At 37.0% G+C, this 23,079-nt stretch overlaps 1 non-coding gene across 1 annotated transcript; it reads right to left on the bottom strand.

Annotated features, from left to right (window-relative positions):
• Window positions 1-4,127: 4,127 nt before the first annotated feature.
• On the bottom strand, window positions 4,128-4,234 carry LOC140893958 (small nucleolar RNA R71). The gene has a single exon (XR_012153516.1). It is a non-coding gene; the product is annotated as a small nucleolar RNA R71 (small nucleolar RNA).
• Between the last annotated feature and the right edge of the window lie 18,845 nt (window positions 4,235-23,079).

Below are 23,079 nucleotides of genomic sequence, written 5' to 3'. Positions count from 1 at the left end.
TAGGATTTGATTAGTTGCAAATATTTGATATAATATTATTTATTCATTCTTCGTGGGATCGACTTGGACTTAATTCCTGTATTATAATTTGACATTGTGCGCTTGAGAGCGAAAAATACGCAACAAGTTTTTGGCGCCGTTGCCGGGGTTGAATTTTATTTGATTTATATTAAATTGTGCTAATTAGTATTAATTTTAATTTAGAGCATTTTATTTTATTTTGTTGGTTCTAATTTTAAAAGTTTTTCTATCTATGCAGTTTATGCGAAAAAGCCAAAGTTACGACTCACTGCTTTTTGATCCGAAAATCGAGAAAACTGCTAAAGCTTTGTGAAAAGCTAGAAGAGAAGAGTTGCAATAAATGGCTGAAGAAAGGGAAAGAGTTGTCAATAATGCTCCGGTTCCAATCAGAGACCACTTTCGACCGGTGATCAATAATCATTATTCTGGGATAGCTCGGCAGAACATCACGGTGAATAATTTTGAGTTGAAGCCAGCTTTGATTAATATTGTGCAGCAGAATCAGTTTAGGGGTGCAGCCACTGAAGATCCGAATTTGCATCTGCGCATTTTTTTGGAGATTGCTGGCACTGTAAAAATTCATGGTGTTACTGAGGACATCATCAGACTACGATTGTTTCCGTTCTCTCTTAGGGACAATGCTCATAGTTGGTTGCAGTCATTACCTCTTGGGAGCATCACTACATGGGAAGACATGACATCTAAATTTCTGGCTAAGTACCTTTGAAACGACCCTAACCTCTAAACTTAATTAAATAATAAAGAAAAAAAATACGGATTTATAAAAATTTTGCCATGACTTATTTGTAAGTACGTAAAACCTCCCTGTCACAGCCAGCAAATCTAACCAAAAGCAATTAATGCGGCAAAAAGATAAACACTGCGGTAAACATAACTTCGAAAGTAAAAACAACCCCACATGGTTGCGGAAAAGATAGCGATAACAGTTTCAAGACTTAAAAATTTAAGCATAGGGAAAACACATCCTGGCTATTACCAAAAGTACATAAGTTTAAACTTTTTATTACAATCATAAACTAGTGCGGAAACATGAAATAGCAACGGTCGTAGGGCCTCGCTCCGCCGGAGACCTCCCCTCAAGGACCCTGCCCCTCGGTCCCTACGAACTCCTCCTCACCTGGCAAACAAACAAGCATAGTGAGTCTAATGACCCAGCAAGTATAAACAGTGATATAACAAGGGTTTCAAAATACACCAAGCAATACTCAAACTACTATACAAAATATACTTTGAAACTTAAACTGTAAACATGCGTGAATTAAGGGAAATGAAACAACATGCAAGTATGAACTCACGCCAACTCACGCTATGAAACTTTTGAACTTTCTTGACTTAACTGAAACTCATGCATAACATAAAACTGAATAAATTGAGACGAGTCGACTGATACTTGATACTTTAACTTTTGTTTTTGCTTTAGAACTTAGATCCTCGAATTGTGACCCTCTATTTCGATCATGATCATGGCTGCAATGCACTATGCCGGCAAGATGCCGAGATTTCTCCCGACATGATTTACCCCTTTACTTTCCTTCTTTGGTAGGGGAGCCGAGATGAACCCGGCCGCTTACTACACGTCTCTTTTGGTAGGGGAGCTGGGATGTCTCCCAGCCGCTTACTACACGTCTATGGCAAGTGGGTGAGGCATCCCTCAACCCACATTGCCCTGTCCAGTCACAATCAACTCACTTTGTTCAAAAATATTTTCTTTTCTTCCTTGACTCGACTCAAAATACTTAGCATGCAAGAACTTGTAACGACTTCCTTTGAAAATATTGTTTGGCTCAAAGATGAAACTCACTCACACGAATATGCAACTTAAGAAATGAAACTCAACTCAAAATCGTGGGTGCAAGGTGGGTGAGTGGCTGCCCCTAAGCTAATAGCTCAACTTGTTCATCAATTTCCTCTAACTTGACTTAAACTGAGCAACCAAACCGTAAAACCTTTAACTCTATCATACCTTAACCAAAACCCGTACCGCTTGAACCGACACTTATTAAACACTTAAAACTACCCCTAGGACCAGATTATAACCCCCAATGACAGCCCAAGCATCTCAAACAAAAAGCATTTCCAGACAGCCCCTAGACTCCACAAAATTCTGCACCAACACCTGAAACTTAAAAGACCCGTAACCTATTCAAAACTTAACCGAAACAAGCCCAATTTATACCGACGCAACCACAACATCATAACCTTGACCAAGGACTAGCCCATGACATGCCCAGGACAAGATTTCTACCTCCCCTGCCCCGGAACAGTAACTGCCTCTCTAAGAAAACAAGGCTCAACATCACTCCTAACATCATGTTTCAACCCAAAACCTTTTTCCCTTAACTCTAACCCATACCAGTCCACAAAAAACACTTTCTAACATCCCTTAGGACTTACCCCAAGAATCTAGGCAACCCTCAACCATGCTCTCACTCCACAATTGGAAAATATCAAGATCATGCACCAAATGTGTCTTGATTCTTGATTAATCAATACAACCAATGGCCAAGCAACACAATACACCAAACATACATCCAAAACAGCCCTAATATCATGTAATTTCGAAATATGTAAGGCATACACTTCTGAAAATTCAAAAACTCACAAAAGTAACTAATACTCTTCAACTTTCCAATCACAATCACCATGTAATCCTTTAAACTCAAAGCATACATCAATTTTCGAAAAAAAAATAAAACATCATGCTGAAAAGTAGGTAAAAATCGAACATAACATGCTGCAAATCTTGGACATTTCGAATTTTAATAGAACCATAAGCAAAGGAACATAAATAGCTTGAATGAGAGCCAAATAAAAGCTTATACTTGCCTTCAACCTTGCTACCAAAACAACCCACAAAAAAATGAAAATGAAAGGGAAAGGGATGGCTAAATCTTCGACCAGAAGCTTCCTTAAACTTCCAAGGTGGTCCTCCGGCGACGGCTATGGTGGTAGGAGGCGGCGGCGGTGGCTGGACTAGGAGGAGAGGGGTCGGCCGATTGGGATGGAATAAAAGAGAGAAAGAGGGAAAGGGGTCAACTTGTGAGAGAGTTTGGTGGCTAGGGTTCAAATTAAAATGATTTAATTGTGTGTTCTAAAAGTTGTGTGTTGTGTGTACATGTGTGTGTAATCATAGGTGTAAGTACTTAAAAGTAGGGGTGTGTGTGTGCGCTTTTAAAAGTACAACTCTATAGTACAATTCTTACTTACTAACTTACACTAATAAAATTTCTAAGTTTTAAAAACCCCCCAAATTAACAATATTAAATTGGGTTTTACTAATCCGGGTTTATGAAAATTCTAATTTTTGAAAAAGTTAAAGAATAAGCCCAATATTGCAATACTAAGAAAAATGATTTCTGATATCTGGAAATTCCTAACTTTTGAACTCTCATCTAATTTTCCTCATACCTCCCTCCTAAACTTTTAAAATAGCAAATCTTGGAATTTATCGCCAAAAATCCTCCATTGTCATACACCGGAACCGGAAGCCACTGTCTCAAAAATTTCAATAATGAAGAACTTAAATTATTTGAGAACTTAAACTTTAAAGGAAATTTAAGCAATTAATTCCAAGCAATTAAAATCATAATTATATATATAAAAAAATTTTAGGCACTATCTTAGAAATTAAAATCAACACTTTAAATATTTTGATGTCACTGCAATAAATGGAATATTTAAATAATAGCAGAGTGATTAAAATAATTTAAACAACAACTAGACGAACTTTTAAAATTAATTTAATTAAATACACAAGCAGTATAAAAACATTTAAAATGATTGGACATATAAAAGAATTCAACTAAACAAGCTAGATATTTAAAATCATTTAAATGAATAAACTAAAAAATTAATTAAAATTATTTAATTAAGCAAGCTTATACTTTTAAAATATTTAAAATAAATAAGTTGCATAATAAAATCATTTAAATAAATAAATGATATTCTATTAACACATAATTCAAAAAAAGAATTTAAATAAATTAAACTTAAAAATAATAACCATAATATTTATTTAATTTAATACATGCGAATTAGTAGATTGGATTTTTAGGTACTACAATCTTTCTCCTGCCAAGTCTCCCAAATTGAAAATTGAGATCACCACTTTCAAACAACAAGATTATGATCTACTGTATGAAGTTTGGGAGCATTACAAGGAATTTCTTAGGAAGTGTCTGAACCATAATTTTCCAGATTGGGAACATATCGAATTATTCTAAAATGGTTTGAATGGACCAACGAGGATTTCTGTGGATGCTGCTGCTGGAGGTTCAATATCCGCTAAATTTATTGCTGAGGCTTATGAGATTCTTGAGAAAATGACGATTAACAGTTATCAGTGACCGAGTGAGAGATCTGCAATAAGGAAGCCTGCTGGAATTCATGAGGCTGATGCATTCACTGCTTTGACTGCTCAGATGGCCACTATTTCTACACAGTTGGCTGCACTGACCAAAGGGAATCAAAGTTCTACTGAGACAGCATCACTGGGGACTGCCGTAAATTCTGCTGATGGATTTGAGAGTGTGGACAGCTCAATATGTGAACAACAGGAATTACAACAATTATCGAGGTAATCCTGTACCCAATCAGTATCATCCTAGTTTGCGTAATCATGAGAATTTTTTCTATGCAAACAATAAGAATGTGTTGAATCCTCCACCGGGGTTCAATACTAAGAATGGTGAGGGTAAGACATCTTTGGAAAATTTGGTGCATAATTTTATTTCAGAGTCTTCCACAAGATTTAAGAGGAATGAGAATAAGCTGGATAGTATGGAGACGCACTTGACCAATGTGAGCGCTTCTATGAAAAATCTTGAAACACAAATTGGTCAATTGGCGAATGTATTGAATAATCAGTAGAGGGGTGTGTTTCCTAGCAATACTGAGGTTAATCCAAGGGAGCAGTGCAAGGCTGTCACTCTTAGAAGTGGTAATGAACTTGGGGTTGATGACCCAAAGGTAGTAGATTATGAAGAGGTTGAAGAGATTGTGGTGGAGTCTGAAAAATCTATTAGCAAAAATTATAGCAAGTCTGCAGTGGTGCCTGAGAAACCGCCTGTGCCAAAACCTTTTTTGCCATATCCTCAGCGGTTCAAGAAGAAAGCGTTGGATGAGAAATTTTTTAAGTTTCTTGACATCTTCAAGAAAATCCATATAAATATTCCATTCGCTGATGCTTTGGAGCATATGCCACACTATGCTAAATTCATGAAGGATATGATGGCGAGGAAAAAAAATCTTGAAGAGTTTGAAACAGTGAAGTTGATAGAGGAATGCAGCGCCATCCTGCAAAATAAACTGCCATAGAAATTGAAAGATTCAGAGAGTTTTACTATTCCTTGTATTATTGGTGGTGCGACTGTTAATAGAGAATTATGTGATTTAGGTGCAAGTATTAATTTAATGTCTTTGTCTATTTTCAGGTCTTTGGAGCTTGGTGAGGTGAAACCAACCACGATTACTCTGCAGTTGTCTGATCGTTCTCTGACATATCCTCGAGGAGTTGTGGAAGATGTTTCGGTAAAAGTAGATAAGTTTATTTTTCCTGCTAACTTTGTAGTGCTTGACATGGAAAAAGATCAAGATGTCCCTCTAATTTTTGGAAGACCATTCTTGGCAACTGGCAGAGCGTTAATTGATGTGCAGGAGGGTGAATTAACTTTACGAGTTGGTGGTGAAGCTGTCATTTTCAATATCTATAAAACCATGAAATACCGAGATGAGGTACATTCTTGTAATCGCATTGATTTATCTAATTCTGATGATAATAATTTTGGTGCAGGAATGAAGTTGGAGGATGCATTGGCTAGGTGTTTAATTAATTCTATAACCCAGTTTGATGGGGATGATTAGGAACTTAAAGAGCAATTTCTTGCTCTTGAAAGTTTGCTAAAGGAAAAAGATGGCCAAGAAAAAATTGAAGCATTGCCTGAGGAGCCCAACAAAGAGGTACCAATTTCTTCTACTCCTGAATTGAAAGAACTACCTGGTCATTTATGCTATGCATTTTTAGGAGAAAATTCGACTTATCCGATAATTATTTCATCCTCTCTTGCTCATGATGAAAAAGATAAATTATTAAGATTTTTGAGAAAATTTAAATCTGCTTTGGGTTGGTCAATTTCTGATATCAAGGGAATTAGTCCCAATATTTTCATGCATAAAATTTTAATGGAGGAGTCATAAAGTCCTTATGTTGATCATCAAATTAGGTTAAATCCTGCGATGAAAGAAGTGGTAAAAGCTGAGGTGTTGAAATTGTTAAATGATGGTATTATATATGCTATATCTGACAGTTCTTGGGTGTCGCCAGTACAGGTTGTGCCGAAAAAGGGGGGTATGATTGTGGTAAAAAATGAGAAAAACGAGTCGATCTCGACTCGTACAGTTACTGGTTGGAGAGTTTGTATTGATTATAGAAGGTTGAATAAGGCTACTAGGAAAGATCATTTTCCTCTTTCTTTTATTGATCAAATGCTTGACAGGTTGGCTGGGTACAAACATTATTGTTTTTTAGATGACTATTCTGGCTACAAACAAATTGCCATAGCGCAAGAAGATCAAGAGAAAACAACTTTCACATGTCCCTATGGTACTTATGCTTTTAGGAGAATGTCATTTGGTTTGTGTAATGCACCGGCTACTTTTCAGCGGTGCATGATGGCAATTTTTTCTGACATGATGGAAGAAGTCATGGAAATTTTTATGGATGATTTTTCTGTGTTTGGGTCTTCTTTTGATCATTGTTTGCACAATCTGACTCTTGTTTTGCAGTGCTGCCCAGAGAATAATCTAGTGATTAATTGGAAAAAAATGTCACTTCATGGTGCAAGAGGGAATAGTACTTGGGCATAAAGTGTCATCTAATGGGCTTGAAGTGGATCGAGCAAAAGTGGTTGTGATTGAAAAGCTTCCACCGCCAAATAATGTGAAAGCCATTAGAATTTTCTTGGGACACGCAGGGTTTTATCGTCGCTTTATTAGAGATTTTTCTAAAATTACTAAGCCCTTATGTAATTTATTAGAAAAATATACATCGTTTATTTTTGATGATGCGTGTTTGCAGACGTTCACAAAAATCAAGGAGGCACTAGTTTTTGCACCGATTATGATTGTGCCTGACTGGAAAGAGCCGTTTGAAGTGATGTGTGATGATAGCGATTATGCTGTAGGAGCAGTTTCGGGGCAAAGAAGAGACAAGATGTTTTGGGCGATTTACTATGCCAGACGCACTCTTGACGGAGCACAACAGAATTACACTGCTACAGAAAAAGAGATGTTGGATGTCATTTTCTCCTTCGACAAATTCAGGTCTTATCTCATTGGCTCTAGAGTAATTTTTTATACTGACCATGAGCAATTCGTTATCTCTTTGCCAAGAAAGATGCCAAGCCATGACTGATACGGTGGATACTCTCACTACAAGAGTTTGATTTCGAAATTAGAGACAAGAAAAGGAGTGAAAATTTAGTGGCGAATCATCTGTCTCGCTTGGAGTTGGAAGGAAAAGCTGAACATGAACTCATCAAAGAGCGATTTCCCGATGAGCATCTTTTAGAGGTAAATTCTAAACTTTCATGGTTTGCCGACTTTGCTAATTTCCTTTCTTGTGGTGTTTTGCCTCCAGATCTTAATCATCACCAAAGGAAAAAAATTTTCCATGATGCCAAGTTTTATTTGTGGGATGATCCGTTTGCGTACAAGAAATGTTCGGACCAAGTGATAAGGAGATGTGTGGATGAAGCTGAAGCAAAAGAAATTTTGGAACAATGTCACTCTGCATCATATGGCGGTCACTTTGGAGCCTCACGGACAACCGCCAAGGTACTTCAGTCTGGTTTTTATTGGCCAAATTTATTTAAAGACAGTTATACCTTGGTAAAATCATGTGATAGATGTCAAAGGATGGGGAATATATCTAGGCGTCATGAATTACCCCTTACAAATATATTAGAAGTTGAATTATTTGATTATGGGGTATTGATTTTATGGGAACGTTTCCCCTCTCTTTTGGTCAATCTTATATTTTGTTGGTTGTTGATTATGTTTCGAATTGGATGGAAGCAATTGCCACCGCCACTAATGATTCTCGTGTAGTGGTAAAGTTTGTGCAGAAAAATATTTTCACGAGGTTTGGAACTCCAAGGGCAATTATCAGTGATGAAGGTACGCACTTCAGCAATAAGGTTTTTAATTCATTACTGACAAAATATGGTGTTAGGCATAAAGTGGCATGTGCATACCATCCACAAACAAATGGGCAAGCTGAAATATCCAACCGGGAAATCAAGCAAATTCTGAAAAAGACGGTCAAAACTAACCGAAAGGATTGGACAATCAAGTTGGATGATGCACCGTGTGCATACCGGACCGCATTCAAAACTCCAATTGGCATGTCTCCATATAGGTTGGTTTTTGGGAAGGCATGTCATCTGCTAGTGGAGTTAGAACATCGAGCATATTGGGCCGTGAAAAAGTTGAATTTTGATCTGAAAACTGCTGGCAAAGAGCGACTGTTGCAGTTGAATGAGATAGAAGAATTTCGTAATCATTCTTACGAAAATGCCAAAATCTACAAAGAACAGACCAAAAAGTACTATGAAAAATTATTGTTGAAAAGAGAATTCGAGCCTGGACAACATGTATTGTTATTTAACTCTTGTCTCAGATTGTTTCCAGGTAAGTTGAAATCGAGATGGTCTGGTCCGTTCACTGTGGTGAAGTGCATCCTTATGGAGCCATTGAACTGAGTTGTCATGATGGTTAGACCTTTCAAGTCAATGATCAGAGGTTGAAACATTATTTTGGCCATGAAGTGCGGAATATGGAGAACATTGCATTGATCGAGCCAGTTTAAAAGCACCAGGAAAGTCGGGATGACGACTATAAACCAAGCGCTTCTTGGGAGGCCACCCTTGTTACTGCTTTAATTTATTTTTCTTTTTATTTTATTTTATGTTATTTTATTTTCATTTATTTTATTTTTATTTTTATTTTATTCTGTGTTTTTTTAAATTTATTTTACAATGTTGGAGCATAAAATTCATTTAATCTTTATTTTCTGGTACAGGGTTGCGCATCTGCGTTAAACTCCTCCTGCATATGCGATGAACACCATCGTCCTTATTAATTAAAACCCACATATGCGCGACACATCACCGCTTCTGCACCAAAATACAGTGTTGAAGAGAACCAAAACATGCATATGCGACCCATATCTGCGCATCTGCGGCCCTTTTTGCACAGCTCATTCACGCATCTGTGTGAAAAATTCCGCTTCTGCGCCAGTCCATCTATGTTACTTTAACGATACAGGGTTTGAGTCTTCACTTTATGTTGTATCTTTTCTTCTCAAAACCCAAATCCTTCACGGCGTGATCCACTCTTCCAAGTCTCCAATTCCGGTTAGTGCTCATGAATTATTCAGGGCTCCAAAATTGAATAGCACGATTCTTCACTCTCTCCAATCGACCCCAATCTCTGGGAATTAGGGGTTCTACGCTTCGTGTAAGATTTCTATCCAAAAAGCACATAATTGTTGCAGCCTCTGCTCGAGTTTACAAAATCGTGTTAGGTACTTGGCTATCCGTCTTATGTTGGTTGAATTGCTATTGGTTCATTGAGGATGAGGAGAGAGTTAGACATATGTCCACAAGGTGTTTGATGAATTGTTTAAGAGAGTGTGAAGTGGCTGAGTTGTTGAAATTTTTATTGTGCATTTTTTGCTCGTTATTAGTGGGTTATTTGGTGAAGTTGTGTTGAATTGAGTGCAAAGATACCACCAAAAACAAAAGGAAAGGGATCGGCTTTGTCGTCTTTGATACAGTCGTCATTTTTGATAAAAATAGGTTTTGGAATGCTGCCGCGGCGGAAAATTTTGTTGACTTGTCTCTCAAAAGTATGCATAAAGAGTGGGGAATGGATATGGGGGATTTAAATGCTAATACTTTGGTTGAAGAATGACAACGCAATTGGCAAGCCTTTGTCAAAAAACCTCCCAAGGCTGTCATGTCTATTGTTCGGGAGTTCTATGCCAATCTAATGGTGAAGCATGAGGAATACAAAGTGAGAGTGCGAGGGAAAATGGTGGCATTTGATTATCGAACTATCAATGCCATGTATCAAATACCGAACATTGAATTTGATGATTATAGGCTTTTTACTGAGAATGAGTTTCCATCCGCTGCCGTGCTAAATACACTTTGTATTGAGGGTGCCGAATGGAAATTGAATAAAAAATGTGTCTCGGTTACATTGTTCTCTAGATTTCTTAATCGGGAAACCAATAATTGGCATGAGTTTGTAGCCGCACGCATGTTCTATTTTCTAGTTACAGGAAGGACAGTTAATGCGGGCAAAGTGCTTCAGCAGTCCATTTATGCTGCTAGTAAAAAAATCTCCTCTTAGCAGTTTATTACATGTCTCGTTGATTACGGATCTTTGTCGTTATGCTGGAGTTACTTGGGATGAAACTGAGCAACTTCATCCTACTCGTGCTCCTATTGTGCTTGTTGGACCATTGAAAAGGGAGAAACAGAGGCAGACATCGCACGCCGATATTGCACAGCCCCCACCATAGTCGTATGAGTCTGCTCCTCCACCGACTCACACTGCTCCATCACTTCCTTTACATGCTTCTCAAGGGAGTGACTATTTTGGCTGTTTCGATGCTTTGGAAAGGCAAATGCATAAGCAATGGAAACGAATGCAAGAGCACATGGCGTATGTGCATGATTTTAATGCGGCACTCACTCAAAATTTACCCTTCTTCAAATGTGCCATATCCACCGCCACCACTATGGTCTCATGATGAAGATTTTGAGGATGATGGTACCGAGTCCTGATGCTGGGTACCGAGAGAGGTACATGTACCTTGTTTTTTTTTATTGTTTTCAATCATTAGGAACAATTATTGGGTTTAAGTTTGGTGGTGATTTAATTTTTTTTATGGAAATTGAGTATGAAGAATTGTTGAGTTGAGTTTCAGATTGTTGTGAAGTTTGAAGTTGGTTTTTGCTGATTAATTGTTTAGTTTGTTGAAGTTGGTTAGATGGTTTGAAATTTTGATTTTAGTCCCTGCATTTGTGTTTATTTTTACTGGTTCGTTTTGTGTTTTCTGTATGTTTTGTTTTGTGTCAGTATTTTATTTTTAGTTTGTGTGTTTGTCTCTTTTGAAAAAAAATGTGAAAAATGAGAAAAGCAAAAGAAAAATGGTCTATTATGATGAGTTGGAAAAAGAAAAAGAGCATATAATCTAGTGTTGGCGACATTGTATCTTGAGTTCTCACATTTTATGCACTATAGCCTTGACTGTCGATACTCCTGATAAGTAGAAAAAATTATGTGGATTTTGTAAGTGGGTTGGATAATTTGACTCTTAAATTTGATGATTTATCCTCAAGACCGAGGTAGACTGATACATGCAAAGAAATGATTTAGGCAATTTAATTGAAATTTTTTTATTGAATGTTTAAAAGTTGCCAAAGCAACAGAAAAAAAATTCTCTTACAACTCCATCCGGCCTGGAAAGGGATTGAAATCCTAATCACCAATCCATGCCTAAGTTGCGGATAAAATGGGGTTGATGCTCCATCCGGGCTATAGACAAGGAGATTGAAATCCGAATACTATCTTTAGTTATAGCTAAGTATGCGGGTAATTTATGAGGCTAAAATAAAACCCGGGTGCAAAATCCTGTAATTTTATGAAAACAATGTAATAACTGAAAAAGTCCTTTTGATTTATGCGAGTAAAAGTTGAACTTGGCGGAGAGTATTTTGAAACTAGAGGGCGGGTTTAATGACTCTTTGAGGCCTACTGGTTGCATGATTTGATCGAAAGTTAGGTGGGTAGACAAGATTGGCTAATCACACACGCACGAGAATCTTGAGAAAATTAGCTACACATAGATTAATTGTTTAACATATTTAAGTTTTATTGCTTTCTTGTGTGTTTTTAATTTCTTGTGTGTTTTTAATTCCGTTTGTTTAATTGTTTTACTCTGTTTTGCTCGGGACTAGCAAAAGATTAAGTATGGGAGAATTTGATAAATGCATTTTATGCACTTAATTTGGTTATGATTTTAATTGAATTTTTCATTGTTCGAGCAGTTTTATGCGGTTTTGTTGTTGTTTATGTGTATGTAGGGAGATTCATGAGTTGGTGAATTTATAGATAAAAGAAGAAGAAATTGAAGAAGGAAATTTACTAAATTGCTCGCAGCTGTGTCAAAGTCTAAAAATAATTGAGAAAATAAAGAGCGCATATCCGTGAGAAATGGTGCATCTGCGTTAGAGTCCAGAAGGTATTGAAAAGAAGAATGGCGCATATGCGTGAGAAGTGAAGCAGATGCGTGAAGAGGTAGAGATTTGAAGGAGTCAAGAGGCGCATATGCGGTAGAATTCATGCATATGCGGTAATTGGCAGGGAATTGAAGAAACGAAGTCATGCATATGCGATACAATTTGAAGCATATGCGGAAAAATCCAGAAACCCAAGAAACAAAATAGCACATATGCGGAACAAGTGGAGCATATGCGGAAACAGGTGAGAACAAAGTTTAGCCGCATCTGCGGGAAAATCTTGTGCATCTGCGTGGATGTACAATATTACAAGGAACGAAGAGAACCGCATATGCGCTTATTTTAATGCATCTGCGGGAAACTGAAGATTGTGCGTATCTACATGAATTTTGGAAACAGATCAGAATTAGATTTATGGGCTTTTATGGGCTTGGAAGCGAGATATAAAAGAGGAATTTTTGGGAAAGACGCCGACATTGAGAATTTGCAGGGAAAGAGTCGGATTTTGAATACTTTGGAGAAAACAAGAGCTCAAGAACCCAGTACGAAGACGGAAGACGGCGGCATTCGGCGACGGACAAGCTTCATTCTAATTCGTTCTAGTTTCTCTTTGAACTCTATTTTTCTTAGTTCATGGATTGTTGGAAAAACATGTTTTGTTTGATTTTTGAATTTATTATGAACTAATTTCATTGTATAGAGGTAGACGGATCTTGATTGGAACCCATGATTTGAATATTTTAATTTATATATTTAAATTTATTCGCACAGTTTATTTGTGTTTTCCTGATTTTAATGATTTCAATTTACTGGTCATAGATTGAATGATATTTTATTTAGAATTTATCACTCGAGTGAGGAGATTTTGAATACGACATAGAAAAATACATCTTTGATGTTTATATTGTTCGAGAGGCATATAACTCCATAGAAGTCATTAGAAGAATTCTTGTGCCATTTACCGGATTTAATAGTTGAACTTAGATAGACATATTGAGTTTGTTATTGAATACGAATTTATGCTTGACACTCGAGAGAGGTAGTAGAAAATAATAGGGATTCTTGACTAATAAAGTAATAGAAGAAATTATAACTGAACAATAATTAGAAATAAATTGTGGGGACAGTCAAGTGAAGTCGAACCTCTAGCATTCATCGCTTATTGAATTTTTCTCTCGTGAACTCGTGGTTTTTAATTTTATTTCTCGAAATTTTAGTTTTATTAAAATCAAACCATTTTCATAGCTCTACATAGGATTAGGATTTGATTAGTTGCAAATATTTGATATAATATCATTTATTCATTCTTCGTGAGATCGACTTGGACTTAATTCCTATATTATAATTTGACATCGTGCGCTTGCGAGCAAAAAACACGCAGCAAACATTGAATCTCCTTTGTATCCTCATCGAAAAACATTTAATATCCAGCAAAGAAGAATACACAATGCTCAGGATTGAACCGGCTATATCATGACAATGAGATAAAACCTATTTGTACAAAAGTACTTTAAGTGGTTTTTCCAAATTCAAAGCTTTTTCAATATTACTATTTTGGATTATAATATTATTCTTATTGATCTCTTTCCTCTCATTTTCTTTTCCATCTTTTTTTTCCTCCAAGGTCATCTCACTCTTTTGTACACTTTTTTTTTTTACTTCTTCCATTTCTCTTTCTTTTTATTTTTCTTTCTTTTCAATGGCCAAATCATTTTTTTGCTTACTCTTTCTTTCAACCATATCACTCACTCTATATAATTCAAATTGATCCTCTGAGACTTCCTTTGGAGTCAATTGAAAAGGAAAAATAGATGGTCCCTTTCACTAATAATGCCAACAAGCACAATAGAAACTTCTTCATCAAATAATAGTTCACTTTCTACCGCATATTTTTTAACATTCAAATCATCAATCATTGGATTATTATCATCCTCAACTTCTTCAACTTCAACTTTTCATTCAACATCAACTACAACTTTGATTCAACCTCTACTTGAGAATCCACTGCTTTCATTACCTCTCTTGGACTTGGCTAATATCATGTCCAAATTCTTGAAACCAATAGAATACAATATCACATGTGCGAGTATAGAAAAATTTAGATGTACTTTGATATCCATGCTTGAAAATTTCTTGCCTTGAATTCCTCATTGGTCTAGTCATGATTTCCTATTCTAAACTCGATCTCCATGTGGATGTCTCACGCAATTTACACCTATCACTCCTATCATAGTGATTAGAAGCAAAACGTTTCATCATCACTCTTTTCATATCATCCCATGCATTTCACATCTTCTCCTATTCAACTCCAACTGATCCCAACAAGTGATAACATAGTCGATAAACTTGTTTGTGACAAGTTTAACCTTCTTAGCTTTGGAACAATCATGACCATCAAATAAATATTCTACCCTTTCTTCCCAATTCAAGTACGTCTCCAGATCCGAATCTGCATGGAACGACGAAATCTTTATCTTATTTCTACCCACAAAATCATATCTCCCACGTAACACTTCTCTCTTTCCTCTACAAAACTCATGGTCTCGCCTTTTTCTCTCTCCCAATTCTCATTGTAACTTTCATCATCACCTCTCATGTCAAATTCATTCTCCAATTTACTCATCTTCTGATGTAATGGTTCTAATGCCGCCCTCATCACCTTAGTCAACGCTTCCACCTGAATCTTGGAAAAACCTAGGTTCAAACCATCCCCTATTTTTTTTATCAGATTTTCTGTAAGACATTGTACCTTCAAGAAAGGTTAGTAATAAAAATTTTCCTCACCCAAATTCTCACCAGTCGCTCCAAGGAAAATCTCACACACTCTCTTTTTTTTTTCTTTTTTTTTTTTTTAACTCAAGGAACTCAAAATCACTCCAACAAAAGAATTCACTCACAATATCGAATAGCTTTTTCTTTGTGGTTTATGGAAATCAAACTCACAAGTATAAACTTGTAGATATTTGTAAATTGACTCACGTAGACCGCACAAAAACAAGCAAAGTAATTAAGAAGATTGAAACAAACTTGACATCCAAGATCACTAAAGAAGGAAAAAATATTGACCAAAAGTTTTGTTTTGATTTTTTTTCGGTTCTCTCTTTTTTTAAATATATATTTCGAATTTTATTTTTTGATAACTTGTTTCACAAGAAACAACGAACTTGGTCAACAAGACAGAAAGAAACGAATGTATAGGAAGAACGGATGCAGAAAAAATCAGAAAGAGATAGACTCAAACAAAAAACTAATAACTTAAAAGATGTGACTTACATGGATCAAAAGAACCTTGCTCTGATACCAAATGATATAAATCATCGATGACATGAAAAACAAACACGATTATAGATGAAATTGCGCTCTCTCTGTTGGAACACTGTCGTTCTCCGGATCGAAAAATAAAGTGATACCCGTTGCAGCGGAAGTTTTAAAATTTTATATGGAACGACTCCATATCATGGGTATCAAATTTCTACGATTAAAATTGATAACATAAAATTTAAATCATATAAATTTTACCTAAAAATCTCGAAGCGAGATTATGGACACCAACAGATTAATCTGCTCTTGTTGTATATCCCAAGAACTGATGAACGAACAATTCTTCAATCAGGTCCACGAACAGAAATTTAATCCCTCTGACAGACTGCAGTAGAAAGTCTATCAGAAGTTTCTATGATGAGATAGAACAGATATGATCTGTTAAATCAGTCTGCAAATTCAAAAATTCACAGACTGAATTTTCGAACACTGTGAGAGAGGGGGAGGGGTCGGCCGAATCTCTTGAGAGAATGCTCTCTAGGGTTTCGAAATTTTTGACCTGTGTTTTTTTTTTTTTCAATTTCTGTACTGTAATAACTTATTTATAATGTGGGCTACTAACAGCTTAGGGCCCATTAGTCATAAGTTCAAGCCTGACAAGCAAAGCCCGCATGTTTAGAAATTAATATAAAATTTATCGTGACTCAGATTGATAAACCAATTTCACAATTGTGCACAGAAACCATTTCTGCATCTTTTTAAAGTCAAGAGAAATTTTCTGAATCCGAATTCCGTGGTTTCCAAAAATGTCCATCACTATGTTATTTTAGGAAATCTTACTCCCTCTACTCTTAAATAAGAAGTCCTACTTCTTTATCCACTAAATTTAACTCTTTAATTTAATTATCTCAACGGGGATTAGAAATCCATTACTTGTGTGACCCTCAATGGTTCAGGGATACAGCTAGCCATGGGCTCACAACTCCTTGTGACTCGGAACAACAATTTCCGACTTGCCCATCGAATCATGGTAAGAGCGTCTAGCAACATCGCCCCATGATTCCCTAGGTATCACTGATAGTGCCTGCAAGAACCAGTAGATTTTGGTTAGCGCACAGTACGGTCCCTTCAACCATATATCCCGATCGAATCAACAACCATTGGTAAATCGAGAGTCGTTCGAGATTTGATAACTATGCAATGCATCTTGAAGATCAAATAGTGACATCGCATGTGCTACTAAGAAACCATTTCTTAAAGCACATCATGTACTCTGGCCAGAGATTTGTCACACTAATATCTCCTCAGATTGCATAGGATATCCACACTCGCAAGTGTGCGGTGAATCCTTGACAACAAAGCATCGACTCCTATATGTGTCATAACTGTACCCAATCCCGACACCTGATGGCCCTAATAGAGTCGGTAAACGAGTCAAAGCATAGTACTAGCATATAGAGTCTCAATGATGTTTCAAGTAATAAGGACTAATGGTGTACAACCAAAACCGCGGACTATATCCACTCGATAAGTGATAACCACTTGGAAAGTCCGAATAGGGTAGTTTGATCATTCATCATATGAATATCCATTTGCATGCTTCGAACATCTCTATGTTCCATACCAATGAAACATGGTACTCGACATCGCAAATGCTAGTCTCAATCTCGAGCGATCCTTATCCTTATTTGTGGACGGCTCAATTGACTATGAACTGTTTAGAATATACAGTAAACATAAGATGTGTTTCATGATAGTGATCTCTCTATATTCACTATCTCATCTTACTTTATTATATTCAAGGTCTTTATCAAAATAGCAATAGTGTATCATTATATAATAATAAGATAAAGTGAACGCCATTTAAAGAACGTATATTATATTAAACAAATATTGTTTACAAAAAGAGACTCTCAAAGCCCTTAGCCACAAGTTGGCTAACGGGGCATCAACTCTTTCAATCTCCCACTTGCCCTAAAGCCAACTAGTCATACTATGTAGTCCCATTGCTTCGCGATGTTTTTCAAATAATGGTCCTGGCAAGGGCTTAGTAAGTGGATCAGCGATATTGTCTGCAGAGGCCACTCTCTCGACAGTGATGTCTCCTCTTTCCACGATCTCCCGAATGATGTGGTATTTCCTCAGTACGTGTTTGGATCTTTGATGAGACCTTGGTTACTTTGCCTGAGCAACGACACCCGTGTTGTCACAGTACACCGAGACTGGACCAACAACTTCAGGAATAATGCCCAACTCTTGGACGAAATTCCTCATCCAAACGGCCTCTTTAGCAGCAGCTGATGCCGCAATGTATTCTGCCTCAGTGATGGAATCCGCTGTGGTGTCCTGCTTGGAACTCTTCCAAGAGACAGCATCGCCATTGAGCATGAACACAAATCCAGAGGTTGACTTCGAGTCATCCACGTCACTTTGGAAGCTAGAGTCAGTATAGCCTTCCAATTTCAGATCTCTTCCTCCATAAACCATGAATACATTCTTAGTTCTTCTCAAGTACTTAAGAATATCCTTCACGGCTTTCCAATGCATTTGACCGGGATTGGCTTGATATCTGATCGTGACACTCAGAGCAAATGCCATATCCGGTCTGGTAGATATCATCCCATACATGATACTCCCTATGGCTGACGCATATAGTATGTGTGTCATTTTCTCTATCTCTTCGTCAGTCTTGGGACACATAGACTTGGATAGAGAGACTCCGTGACACATAGGTAGATGTCCTCTCTTGGACTCATCCATTGAAAACCTTTTCAATATAGTGTCGATGTAGGTAGCTTGAGTAAGTCCTATCATTCTCTTAGATCTATCTCTATAGATCTGTATCCCTAGAATATAGGACGCCTCACCCAAATCCTTCATCGAGAATCTACCTGACAACCATATCTTTGTTGACTGCAACATCCCTACATCATTCCCAATGAGTAAGATGTCATCAACATAAAGTACTAAGAATGTCACAGCATCCTTAACTACTTTCTTGTACACGCACGGTTCCTCCGCGTTCTTGATGAAACCAAAGTCCTTTATTGTTTCATTAAATTTCTGGTTCCAACTTCTTGATGCCTGTTTGAGACCATAGATCGATCTCTGAAGCTTACATACCTTATGCTCACTTCCCATGTATGTGAATCCCTCGGGTTGCATCATATAGATTTCTTCCTTAATGTTTCCATTAAGAAATGCAGTCTTCACATCCATTTGCCATATCTCGTAGTCATACCAAGTTGCTATGGCAATAAGGATTCTTATGGACTTGAACATTGCGACTGGTGAAAAGGTTTCATCATAGTCATCTCCTTGTCCTTGAGTATAACCTTTTGCAACCAATCATGCCTTGTAGGTCAGTACCTTACCATCAGGCCCAAGCTTTCTCTTGTAGATCCATTTACACCCTATTGGAACTATTCCATCGGGAGGATCTACTAAAGACCAAACTTGGTTTGCATGCATCGAGTCTATTTCCGACTGCATAGCTTCAAGCCATAAGTTCGAATCAGCATCAGAAATTGCTTCCTTGAAGTTTCTCGGATCACATCCAATATCGGGTTCACTTTGATCCCCTTCAAGAAGAAGACCATATCTAATAGGAGGCCTAGAAGTCCTCTCGGATCTTCTAGTAATAGGCGTGTCTTGTGATGATTCTTGAGGTATAGGATCGTTATTTTGTATCTCGGGTTCTTCTCGAATTTCTTCGAGCTCCATCATCTTGCCTTTCTTATCCAATGAGAACTCCTTCTCCAAGAAGGTGGCATTCTTTGAAACAAACACTTTTGTTTCAGTAGGATGATAGAAATAATATCCGATTGAATTCTTTGGATACCCTACAAAATAACATAAGGTGGATCGACTATCCAACTTATCTCCCACTGTCTGCTTCACGTAAGCACGACATCCCCAAATCCTCAAGTACGAATAATTAGGAGCTTTGCCATTCCATAACTCGTATGGTGTTTTTTCCACTGCTTTAGTGTGGACGTTGTTCAACAACAATACCGCCGTTTCAAGAGCATAGCCCCAAAACGAAGGTGGGAGCTCAGTGAAGCTCATCATAGATCGAACCATGTCCAACAAGGTTCGATTGCGACGCTCCGAAACACCATTCAGCTGAGGTGTCATAGGAGGAGTTCACTGAGAGAGAATCCCATTCTCTTTTAGATAATCCAAGAACTCGGTACTTAAGTATTCTCCACCTCGATCTGATCGAAGTGCTTTAATACTCTTACCTAGTTTGTTTTCTACTTCAGCCTTGAATTCTTTGAACTTTTCAAATGATTCAGACTTATGTTTCATCAAATATAAGTACCCAGACGTAGAATAATCATCAGTAAAGGTAATGAAGTAGGCGTGACCAAATTTTGTACCAATACTAAATGGTCCGCAAACATCTGTATGGATCAAATCCAATAGATTTTGACTACGCTCAGGTTTTCCTTTGAAAGGAGATTTAGTCATTTTTCCTTTCAGGCAGGACTCACAAGTAGGTAGAGTGTTAATATCAGACATATCAAACATGCCCTCTCCCACTAGCTTGTTCATCCTCCTTGAGGAAACATGACCTAGTCTAGCATGTCAAAGGTTTGCCGGGTTTTGATTATCAATTTTCCTTTTATTTGTTGTTACCGGTTTATCAACATAATTAATTGGAACGTCTTTTAATTTTAAGTTATATAGATCGTTTTCAAGTTGTCCACATCCAATTAAACATTCATTCTTGTAAATATTGCAAATCTCATTCACAAAATTGCAAGAAAAACCATCTCTATCAAGCATAGAAATAGAAATAATGTTTTTAACCAAATCTGGCACATATAAAACATCTCTCAAAAATAACTTAAAATCATTCTGCAAAATTAAACAAATGTCTCCCACAGCTTTGGCTTCAACTCGAGAACCATTTCCGAGCCTCAGCTGGGTCTCACCCATCCTAAGCTTGCGACTTCTTGTCATCACTTGCAAATCATTGCAAATGTGAGATCCACATCCGGTATCCAATACCCAAGAAGTAGTATTAAGTGAAACATATATTTCAATATAAAACATACCCTTTGCAGTTCGCAATTGCTCGAGATATTCCTTGCAGTTACGTTTCCAATGACCGGGTTTCTTGCAGTGATGGCAAACATACTTGGATTTTTTCACGTTTGAAGCCTTTGTCTTGTTCTTCTTCTCGGGTCCGGTTTTCTTGGATGGGGCAGAACGTTTCTTACCCTTTGTACTTGGCCCCTTCTTAGGAGAAGAAGAGTAGCCCACCAAGAGAACCGGTTTATCCTTCTTTAAAGTGGCTTCATAAGTTACAAGCATATTGACCATCTCTTCAAGGGAGGCCTCTATCTTGTTCATATTGAAATTCACCACAAAACCGTCAAACGATGAAGGAAGAGAGAGAAGTAATAAGTCCACATTGAGTTCATGCTCCAATACCAATTCAAGCATTACCAACTTCTGAATGAGCCAAATCACGCGTACCCCATGATCACGGACCGAAGTCCCTTCACGCATGCGACACGTCATTAACTCTTTTACAATAGCGAACCTTTCAGCTCTCGATTGAGCCCCAAAAAGTTCCTTGAGTTGTACGTGAATTTCAGCAGCATTCACGGTATCCTCAAATCATCTCTGGAGTTCATCAGACATCGAAGCTTGCATATAGCATTTTGCCTTGATATCATGGTTCCACCATTTATCAAGTTTGGCCAACTCTTCCAGACTTATATCAGCTGGTGCTTCCTTCGGAGGAGAATTTTCTAACACGTAGAACATCTTCTCCGAGGTCAAGACAATCTTCAACTTACGGAACCATTCCTAATAGTTTGCGCCAGTCAGTTTGTTTTGTTCGAGAATAGAGAATAGTGGATTGCGCGAATTCATCTTAATGAAATACTGAAAAGAAACAGACAATAATCAGTGATTGTTTAATTAATTTACTAAGACATAAAATAAAGCGAAATTTATTTTATGAATCTCACTCCTATTATTTTAACGATTTCACTACCCTCTAGTGAAAACGAGAAACATTTTCTTTAGTGGGAACATGGAGTCCAATTGAAAAACTATAGTCCCGAATAATATCAGTCAACCATAATTTTCAAAAGGTAGAGCCCAATTGCTTCCAAAGCAACCTTCATGTTTTTACCTCATGTCCAATAAGGGCCCAATAATATGACGTCATTTATTACAACATGTCAAGATGACCCATCAATATTAAGTTGTGATGGACGGTCGCCATGTGGATCCCCAATAATATGAGCCAATCCCATGGGAGTTCCACCCAACTTACAACATGTGTCGATCCAATGTACAGCTTTTCGACGAACGGGCCCCTAATAATATGAGCCGGACCGTATCCGCGGGTAGCATCTCATACATTGATCGTTGATGGAAGGTAGAAACATTTAAACAATATTTAAATGCCCTTTTGTTTATCTTGATATCAATTTTAAATCATATTTAAAATGAGGGATTTTAATTTCGAAAAATTTGTCTCATCATTCAAAATTTGTATGCTTGCGGGATTCATACAATTTAGTCTAAACATGCATACAACAATAATATCATATATTATTTTAGGATGATCGATTCCATTACTAATCGGCCCGTGGTTGCCAATCACGAGTCTAAGTCCAATCCTTGGTAATATGCAAGTATGCAATGCAATCCTATTACATTGAGCTTCCAATTTACATTTCTTCGGTCTTTATTGTCTGCTGGGCCCACCTTTGTCTTCAAATCTTTATCTCCCACTGAGTCTTATAAATTTACAATAAATTTCGATGACAAGTAGGGGATACATATTTTAAGGGTGGGAACAGGCCATAAACCAGGCCCACTTATATTACATATGACAATTCATATTGGGCCATAAACCAGGCCCATTAATAAAACACAACAACAATAATAAAACCAAATGTAAACAACCTAACATACACCTATAATATTGGTCATGGCAATCGATCATCCTTATCCAGTAATTTTAATTCCAAATTAATTCATTGGATAACATGCAATGGCAATAAAATTTAAATAGATAAAATCATATTTCATACATAAAATCTTATTTTATATATAAATTCATATTTTATCTAGTTTATCCATAAAATCATATTTTACATATAAAATCCAATTTTATACATAAAATCATATTTTATTATCAATTGTACCAAAATTAATAATTAAAGATTTAATTTATTGGATTAAATTTATAAATTTCCAAAATTCAAAATTTATCCAAAAATTAATTTTCTTAAAAATTTTGGGCTCAAACAATTTTGACCAATTGCCTCGTGGACCAACTGAAACAATTTTCAATCAGGCCAAAAACTGGGCCCGATAACAATTAACGGGCTGAAATTCAAAATTTCAAAAAAATAAAATTTTAATTTTTCTGGGCTGCCCGGGATGATCCTGGGCAGTCCCCGACAATCGGGCCGGGGGCCCAGCCCTTTGC

This window comes from Henckelia pumila, chromosome 3 (assembly GCF_033568475.1).
Source record: "Henckelia pumila isolate YLH828 chromosome 3, ASM3356847v2, whole genome shotgun sequence".
In the NCBI taxonomy this organism is placed as follows: domain Eukaryota; kingdom Viridiplantae; phylum Streptophyta; class Magnoliopsida; order Lamiales; family Gesneriaceae; genus Henckelia; species Henckelia pumila.
This window is presented reverse-complemented; position numbering and strand designations above follow the sequence as displayed.